Raw genomic sequence first — 10136 nt, 5'->3', positions numbered from 1 at the left:
AAAATTTTGAAAAAAAATTTTTGGAGGGTTGGGTTTTGAGGGTGTTGTTTTTTTAAATTTTATTTTAAAAAGAAAAACAAATAAAATAAAATATCAAAACAACAACAACAACAACAACAACAACAACAACAAAACTCCTGAGGCACAGATCAAAAGCTCTGTTAAGCTCCAAAACTTGAATTAAAAATCACTATTTCCTACTTAGGTTCTTACTCTATAGTCACCAGTTTGTTTTAATACCCCTGTGGTTTCTAGCCCAGTTATGGGAGCACAGAAGTCAAGATGGGAGGAAGGAAGGCCTCTGTGGAAACCAAGAACGATGTTGAAAGAATCAAGATACTTAAGGTCCCATGCCACTTCTGGATTTCGCCTCTGCAGAGTGACAACCTGTCCCCATCCTGTTGAGAGGGAGGCTGGGCCTTCAAGGGCACAGTGGCCGTGCTCCTGGGTGACAAAGGTGTAATGGCGATGGTTTTACATTTGAGACAACACTAGTGATCTTTGTGATTGTTCTGGCTTACATCGAGTCAGAAATAAAGCTCATGTTTTTTTTTTTTTTTTTTTTTTTTTTTTTGTTGTTGTTGCTGTGTTGTTGGTACCAGGGATTCAACCTGGCACCTTGCGCATACCAGGTAGATGCTTGTGCTGCCGAGCTGTCTCGCTGGCCCTAATGTTCATGTATGATGAAGTGTGTAAAAGAGAATTTCAAAGTGCAAATATGTGATCATAGATGGAGAAAATACATATGCTAATGCAAATCCATTTCTTTTTTAAATTAATTTTATTGAGAAACACATAGCAATTAGACAGTTTCAAAACAGGTTAGTAAGATAGTTTCAACAATTAATACATTGCATATTGTTGTCTCCATAGTAGTTATTCATAGTACAAGATGCAGACATGATATCCTGTCCACACTATTAATACAAATCTTTCTTCTCATTGAATTAAGAGAAAGTAGCTGCATATCAATCCTATTTTGTATATACAGATACAAAATGGTCCTTCCTTTGTATCCCCTTTTTTGTTTAGTTTTGTCAGAAAGGGGTATTCCATTGCCATTTAAAAATTGTAGGTGCATGTGCAAATCCATTTCTAATAGAATGAACCCTGTAGATTTGGAGAGAACAAAACAAATATGGGGAGATCTCAGCCTTGGGAGGGAACCAATGAATTCGATGTTATCTGTGTCTTCAGAAAGGGTCACCAGTATGAAGTAAGTAAGACCATGGTGGCATGGAACTGTCACACCAGCACCCTCAAAGACTGAGGCAGGAGGGTTAACAAGGTTAAGCATGGCCTAGAAAATATAGTGACTTAGTGCAGCTCTCTAGCAGAATAATCAATCAATTGTCAATCAATCAGTGGATCAATCAGGTGGTAAGGTAGCTGAGTGGAAAGGCCTTGGGTTCAATCTCCATTTCTGCAGAAAAACTAAACCTCCTTATCTTGCAGCCCTTGAGAAGCAGCAAAGAAAACCAACAAAAGTAAATAGTCAGGGACTTGTAATACGCAAAGTTCATGTGAATTAACATATGGAGCTGCGTTTCTCCCACTTGATTAAACATTTTTTTTTCCACTTACCACTATGTTCTCCATCCTGGATTAAGTGTCAGCAAGACCAACAACATGGCATGTGTGACAGACTCGAACAAGCAGATATTTTCTCTTCTCTCTTGCGTGGCCTGCTTCAGTGAGAGCCACATGGAGGGCCAGTTCCTTCTCTGGGAATCAGAACTCATAGCAGCCAACCCTCCTTCTCCAATCTGTCCCCTTATCCGAGCCCTGAATAATTCTAATACTTTAATCTCTTTGGCCTTGAGACCATGGCATCAATTTCCTGTGTCTGATGAACTTAGGGAGGATGGTCAGAGGCACTCATGCCTCCTGCACGTCAGGGGAGGCAGGAGAAGCACCTCAGCTGAAGCCAGCTGTGGCTATCAGATGTGGGCCTGTGACTTGGATGAGGTCTTGGGGAGCCAGCGTGGCCATCCTGAGCCTATGTGATCTAGGCACCGATTTTCTGTCTCAGTTGGCATTATCAGGACTAATTCTAGAGAGAGCTGATCTGATCTGAGTTACTCAAACTGCGTTCCATGTGGAATACAGAGCACTTGTGCTCAGCCTTTTATTCTTTTAATTTTGTCTTGTCAAGGAAATGAATGTTCTTAATTATATCCTTCCACATTTTTTATATTTAAAATGTTTTTATTAATATTTATTTGTTTATTTATTTTGCAGTGTCTCACTCTGCAGCTTAGACTCCCAGTGATAATCCTGATTTATGCCTCCCTAGTGCTGGGATTACAGGGGTGCACCACCAAGCCTGGACTCCATTGTGTGCTCAGCGCACCCAGGGGCAGGGCTAGCATGAAACGCGTGCCAGGGATTGAACCCTGCACCCTGTGCTTACCTAAACAAGCACTTAGTCCACTGAGTGATATTGCCAGCCCTTACATTTTTTTTTTAAATTCATGTTATGTCTAGGGAAATATTGTTGAGTTCCAACTATTGACTTCATTGCCTCCTTTGCAGATTCTTGAAGTCAGCATGCTGTAGCTCTCCTACATCTTCTATGTACTATGTGGTTTGCAGATTCCTCAGCAATGTTCCTCAGGAATCTCTCAGATCTGGGTTATATTCCTAGATATTATCCCATAAGGGTACTAGAAGAATAAGAACTCAATGTCTGGTACAGTAGAGCTATGTCACCCTCATCTTTAGTTTGAATTACAGAAACATCTCATTATTATTAGTTTATAGAAAGGACATTTGGAAACTTCATGGAATTTCTATTCAGGGAATCTCATTTCCTTGCAGACTTTGTCAGGAATTAACCCAATGAAAAATAGACGTGGGCCATGTCATAGGAAAAGTATTGGTAGGAATAAGAAGGTTTTTAAATATAGGAGAATAGCACTGATGACTTACAAGGAGTCAATTTCACCTTATGGAAAGTTGGATTCTATGAAATAGACTAGGAAGAAATCAAAGAAACAACATTCTTATACTTGCTTTTAAAAAATACCACCAGGATGAAAGAATATTTTGGTTCTAATATTTCAGGAATAACTGCGATTGAAGGATAGCAATAGATGATGGATGGTAACTCTGAGAGAACAAAGAGATACTCATGTAACAGTCATATTTAGAAATGACATAAAGGGGCCAGTGAGATAGCTCAGCAGACTGAGGTGCCTGTTTAGGAAAGCTTAGTCAAACACAGGGACCTCAGTTTAATCCCCAGAACCACATGCCATGCCAGCTCTGTCCCCAGGATGGGCTGAGCTAGCCAGAGAGTCCCAGTGTAGTGGCCTATGCCTCTAATCCCAGCACGGTTGAGGTTGAAAAATAGGAGGATCACAATGAGCCCAAGCTGCATAGTGAGACCCTGGAACAACTAAATATATTTAAAAAAAAAGATGAAAAGTTGTTTTTAAAGCTAAACCTAAAGATTGATTAAAACAAAAAAAGCACACTTAAAACTATTCCTTAAAGACTAAAAATCACATCCAATCACTTTCAGGATATAAACAGGAAGTCCAGGAGGAAGTCCTGAAAGCACCATTGGGTGGGCATGAAGAGAGAATGAGTATTAAACTGGGTCATGAGCAGGATCTGTAATTGCTTGGGAAGAAGATTTAGGATTGATCATCTGAGAATCCAAGCCACAAGCTCACACTGTCCACCACTCAGCAACCTTATGCACACAGACACTGGCTTGATGGGACTTTTTTTTTTTTGTTTTGTTTTTTTTTTGTTTTTTTTTTTTTTTTTTTTTTTTTTTTTGTATTTTAGGGAAGGGTCTCAAAGGGTGATCAAGGTCTCACTACTAGATTGGCCTTGTAGTGATCTTCCTGTTTTCAGCCTCCCAAAAGCTGGGATTACAGGAGCGTGCCACCACGCCCTGTCTCAATTGCCATCTCAACACACCCTGAGAGTGGGGCCGGCCTGGCAGGCCTGGGGATCGAACTCCTGGCCCCTTGGGACATCTTTTAATGCCTATACATTTCAAAATAAGAAAATTCAGTATCTCCAATAAAACACTCCAAGGATGGAAACTCTGACACTGCTGGTTCCCAAAGCTGTGGAAGGTGCTCCGAATGACATAGTGCTCTGTGTATTTCACCACTGGGTTCCTGCAGGCACGTGAGGTTATGACATCTATTTACAAAGACAGTAGAGTCAAGGTAAAGCACAATAGAGGGTTGGCTGGCAAATGACAACACTAGCCAGATCTAGGCTACACAACGGACTAAAAGTTGGGATGGATTGTGGTTCAGTTATCTTTCTCAGCCAAGTAAAAATAAAAGTGAGGGATAGGTAGACAAGAGATGACTTCAAAGACCCAGCAGTCATTGGTTTCACAGGTTATCACCATACAGAATTCAGAGATCTATGTTTGAAAAAAAATAAATTCCAGGAGCTCAAAGTAAAGAGAAACAAAAGAGACTGAAAGAAGGTTCTGAGATGCAGGAAACACCGTGAAAATGATAGGTGATAAGCAAAAGAACAAATTAGGAACGTGGTTATAATTTTTAGTGCCATTTTCATTTTTTGAAAGAAGCAAATTGAGAGAGAAAGAAGAGATTCCTGAAGATGTAGGCTTCGAGAAGCATCTCCACAATATCGTCTGAGGCCTGTATAGAGGGTGATTTTCTCTCTGCAGCAATGGTAGGGAGGTTGGAATATTCTTCCACAGGAGATGGGGCACAAGGCCAGTAGAATTTCAGTGCAGTTGGAAGGGATTACTGCACCACAGATCTAGGTAGAGTCTTGAGGTTTCTCTGAAGTTGAGAAATGAAGAGAGAACAGTGCATCTGGAAAAACAAGGCAAAGCAATTTTTTTGTCTTCATTAAGACAGTTCTACTTGTACTGTAACATCATATAATTCAGTAGTGCCCCAAATTTTCTGATCAAGGAGATTATGGGGCCAAAGAGGAAAGTGATCAATGATGTAGAGTGTGCCTAAGGAGAGTCACATGGAGAGAAAACGTTCTCTCAGGCTTTCACAGAGAGCACATTGGCCAAGCAATGGCCATGACTCAGCAGACACTGTCCACATGGCTGACACTGACAAAGGTTCTGCAATCTGAAGTACAGGATCTCAGGATAAATCCTGAGGGGATTTTACGGACCTCATCAGACCCAAAAGTTACAAGTCTTGTTGCATAGGTCTTGCTTTATCTTGGTCTTAACCATTCAGCAGAAAAGTATAAAAAACGAAGTATAAGAAGTAAAGCCATGCTGTTATGTTGAGCTATAGGTGACTCAGGTCAACAATTTCTGACATTGCCAGTGAAGTGGAAGACCCAATACTATTATGGACTACTGGACTCTTTTAGAATATTTTGCTGAGTTAACACACCTATAATATTCAAATAATGGAACTAAACAAAAAAAAGGGGATACAGATGAATGTCCATTTTGTATCTGTGTATTCAAAAGAGTTAGAATAGATACATAGTTACATTCTCTTAATGAATAGAGTGATTTGTTCTAATGGTGTTAGGATATCATGTCCGCATCTTGTACAGCAATTAACCACTAGGAAGAATGTATGCCATGTGTTAATTATTGAAACTGTCCTACCAATTTGGTTTGAAATTGTTTCATTGCTATTTGTTTCTCAATAAAATTAGGGGAAAAATAATGAAAGCATGAAAAAATAACAAATTCCTTAAACTGCATAACAAATTTAGACAGTTCTAGGAGGAGGGAGTTGGATCTGTAGACAACACTCACCTTCAGCTCCACCTCAGGATGCCAGAAATAAATGGCTCAGAAGAAATGCAAAGGTTTGCCAGACTTTAAAACAAGAGATGGACAGTGGGTGAAAGAAGGGGATGTCTGGAAAGCCGTTGAGTGTGAGGATTCACAATGAAGATATCTAAATAAGTAACCTACAAAGACAAACAGTAGACATGTGTGGAATACTATACCCAATACTTAATCTCTTAATGGGAGGTTTTCAAAATGGAGTTTAACTTTGTAGGTCATAGAATCCAAAACTGGCACACAAAGTGAGGCTGAAATTAGTATTCCTCTCTTTATTAAAAATGCTTACCTTCTTTTCTTCTCATTGTCAAAAGAAATCCCTTATGCTGTTTGGCTGGCAGACAAAAAAGTGGGCTGTATGCCAAGTTCCAGAATTATCTTGTTTAGGTTAATGGCTCAGCAGTTGCCCATGTTTTCCAAATTTCATGTGCAAAGATGAGTTCACAGGAAATCTCCCACAGGGAAATATTGATCAGGGAACATCGTGCTAAGATAGCAATTGTTGGGAGACCATGGTCAGGAACGGAGAAAACTCCTTGGGAAACTGAAATGAAGGGTTTTGGAAGTGTATTTTATTAATATTGTATAAATGGAAGAGTTTCCTGTAGGCAGGAATTAAATTCATGTGGCTAGAACTACACAATGGGGTGTTCCAGACAGTCTACCGCTGGTCATCATTTTGCTTCTCATATTGTTTCATTTGGTGCACTTGAGGCTATTTCATAGTGCTCAGCCCAGACCCTCCCCTGATATACCTTCTTACACGACAGTGTGAAGATAATCTTACCTAGGATACAATAGGGAGCAAAGTTTTCAATGAGGGTATTTCGAATAATTTGGGATCAATTATGGTCCAGTTTTACACATGTCACACTATGAAGTTTATAGATCAGGTAGCATTGGGAAAGTTGTTTTGGGAGACAGGAATTAAGATAAAATGCTCATATCCTTTCTTAAGGGAATAGTGACAGCTCGGTGGGAAAAGTCCTGCTGATGAATCCCAGGTGGTTAAGATAATCGAGTGTATTGGTATTTGGCATGGAATCCTTCCTCTCGGTTCCATTTCTCCTGGACTGGTAGGAGCAGGCACTGCCACTCTTGCAAGGAAGGGTGTGTGTGGAGGGGGCAGGGAAGCTTTTGCCTCTTTCCCAGGTCTGGTTGAGGGAATGCTCTGTATTCACTGGTTCATAGTTGTTTATCACAGATGGTTAGAAGTCTGGCTTCTGTGTGATGGGTGCTGATCCCATGCTCCTCTTAGGGCCAACTTATGGGAGGCTGCATAGGCAGGCCTGCTGCTAAGACCGAGTTAACCACCCAAGAAGCCTCTCTGTGACTGCCTGGCATGAAGTGAGAGTGAGTCTGGAGTGTCAGAGTGAGGGAGCTGAGGCCTGGATGAGTAGGACAGAGAGAACCCAACCAAACAGAGAACCACAGAGAGGTGAAATTCATGAATATTTTCAGAATTAATCTGTGGCATGTTCACTGAACCCATTGCATTTTTCTTTAAATTGTATTTTAAAGAGTAAAAACAAAAACAAAAACAAATAACAAAAACAAAGACAGGAATAGAGAAACATATACTATATATGGTACAGAATACCTCTCATCTTATTCTTCTAAATGTGCACTCTTCCTAACGTCGTATCTATTATTACTATACTTTCTTTAAACTAAATTAAAAAATAATGAGCCCATTGGATTTTATATGGCCTTTAAGTAATGGCTATATTTTAAAATTGTGTTTTTAATATCTAAATAGAGTGCAAAGAAAAAAAACAGTAGAAATGATGCAGAACCTCACAAAGCAAATAGGAATTTGAAAGTGATTTCTATACTGCATAATGTTGTTTTCAAATTAATTGTTCAAATTAGGAGATATAAGCATGAAAAATTGGTAAAAAAAAAGTTGCAAGGAATTAAAAAGGACAATAAAAAAGAGTAAAGCATCAACTGTTACCTTCTGTTGACCAGCAGAAATCGGCAGTACAATTACCCAACCATCCTGCACACACATATAAATCTATCTCTTCCCCCACCGTCCTTCCCCTCATCTCAGTTGTCCCTTTCTTTTGAACAGATTCTTTCCCTTTCACAGTATCTATTTAACCTTTCAGATTTTATTTACTATTTCAGGTTCTTACACTAGTGAGACCATACCATGTTTTCACATAAGCATCTAATTTATTTCCCTTATGAGTATGGTTTCTAGTTGCATTCAATTGCCTATAAAAGTCTTGAATTTATCTTTTTTTTTTTTTCATAGCTGAGCAACACTCCATTGTGTAAAAATACCACATCTTCTTTTATTCAGTCTTCAGCTGATGAGCATTAGGGTTGCTTCCGAGATTTAGCTATGACAAATTGCACTGCTATGAACACGGGAACACATATATGGCTGTGGTATGTTTTCATTTCATTTAGAAGAATAACCAGGAGAGGAATAGCTGGCTTGATAGGACTTGCAAACTTAGCTTATAGAGAAATCTCCCCAGTTGTTGTATCAGTCTACGCTCCACCAACATTGGAGAAAGCTTCCTTTTTCCCCTCAGCCCCTTGAGCATTTGTTATTGGTTCACTTCTTCATGGCAGCCATTCTTTCCAGGGTGGGATGGAATCTCAGTGTTGTTTGAATTTGTATGTCTCAAATGGCCAATGATGTTGAACATTGTTTTCATATATTTATTTCTCATTTGTATTTTTTCATCTGAGAGGTGTATATTCATCTCAGATATCCATGTTTGGATTGGGTCTTTGAATTTCAGGGGCCTACATATTTTTACACTTTTAAGAAATGTTCTAGAGGGGCCCGGGGAGATGGCTCAGTGGAATAAGCGCTTCCCCGGTAAGTGCAAGGGCCTGAGTTCAATCCCTGGTTCCGCAAATAAATAAATAAATAAATAATAAAAAATGTTCTAGATAGTACTTTGTCTGAGGGGCTGTCTGCTAAAATTTTTTCTCAGTGTTTGGCTTTCTTTTTACTCTGTTGGTGATTTTTTTAACCTGCAGAAACTTTTAAAAATGATGAGATCACAGTTTGTGATTCCTTGAGGTATTTCCTGTGCTGTTTGGCTTTTGTTTATGAACTCTCAACCTAACCCTATGTCTTTAAGATTTCTACTTATATTTTTGTCCAGGAGATTTAGTCTTTCTGTTTTAATATTTAAGTATTTGATCCATTTTTACTGTAGTTTAGTGTATGGGTCTAATTTTAGCTTTCAACATTGGAAAGCCAGTTTTTCCGGGACATTCATTAAAAAGGCTAATCTTTCTTCCAGTGACATATTTGGCCCCTTTGTCAAAGATAATGTGGCTGAGTGTGTTTGTAGTTATGTCTGCTTCTTCTAAGCTGTTCCATTGATCCTTAGGTCTGTTTTCTTGGCAGTATCATGTTGATTTTACCACATTAACTTTGTGGTATGATTTCAAATCAAGGATTGTGATGCCTCCTGCCTTTCTTTTGCTGCACATGATTGATTTTGCTATTTTGTGTCTCTTTTGTTTCTGGATGAATTTTAGGAATATTTTCTCTACATCTGTTAGATGTACTAATGGTATTTTAATTGGGGTTTCGTTGAATCTGTGTAGCGATTTTAGGTGTATGACCATTTTCATAATGTTGGTTTTTCCTATCCAGGAGCAAGTACTATCTTCCCCTTTTCTGAAATCCTCTCCAATATTTTTTCTCCGGGTACTATAATTTTCACTGTATGAGTCTTTTACTTCCTTTGAGATTGATTCCTAAATATTTCATTTTTTGTATGTTATTGCGAAATGCATGGTTTCTCTAATTTCTTTCACACTATGCTTGTTTGTGTACAGAAATGCTATTGAGTTGTGAATGTTTGTATCCTGATATACTACTGAATTTTATTATTTGATCTACAAGTCTTTTAGTAGAATTTTTGAGTCTTCTAAACAAAATATCATGTCATCTGCAAATAACGATAATTCCACTTCTTTTTTTCCCAAACATTATTCAATTATTTCTCTCTTGACTAATTACCTTCGCTAATGTTTCCAGAACTCTAATAAGTAGGATTGGTGATAGTGGACATCCTTGTCTTGCTCCTGATTTTCAAATGAACGCTTTCAGTTTTTGTCCATTTAGCATGATGCTGGCTGTTGGTTTGCCACAGATGGCTTTCTATCATATTGAGGTAAAGACCATCTATTCCAATTCTCTGTAGGGTTTTTATGATGCATGAGTGTTAGACTTTGTCAAAAGCTTTTTCTGCATCTATCGAGATGATCATGTGATTTTTTTCTTTGGCTCTGTTGATGTTATGTGTTGCATTTATGCATTTGTGTATATTGAACCATCCCTGAAATCCTGGGATGTATTCACCTGGTTGTGCTA

The sequence above is a fragment of the Octodon degus genome, unplaced genomic scaffold (assembly GCF_000260255.1).
Source record: "Octodon degus isolate 3935 unplaced genomic scaffold, OctDeg1.0 scaffold00033, whole genome shotgun sequence".
Taxonomy (NCBI): Eukaryota; Metazoa; Chordata; class Mammalia; order Rodentia; family Octodontidae; genus Octodon; species Octodon degus.
The sequence above is the reverse complement of the archived record's forward strand: the minus strand, read 5'-3'. Positions refer to the sequence as shown.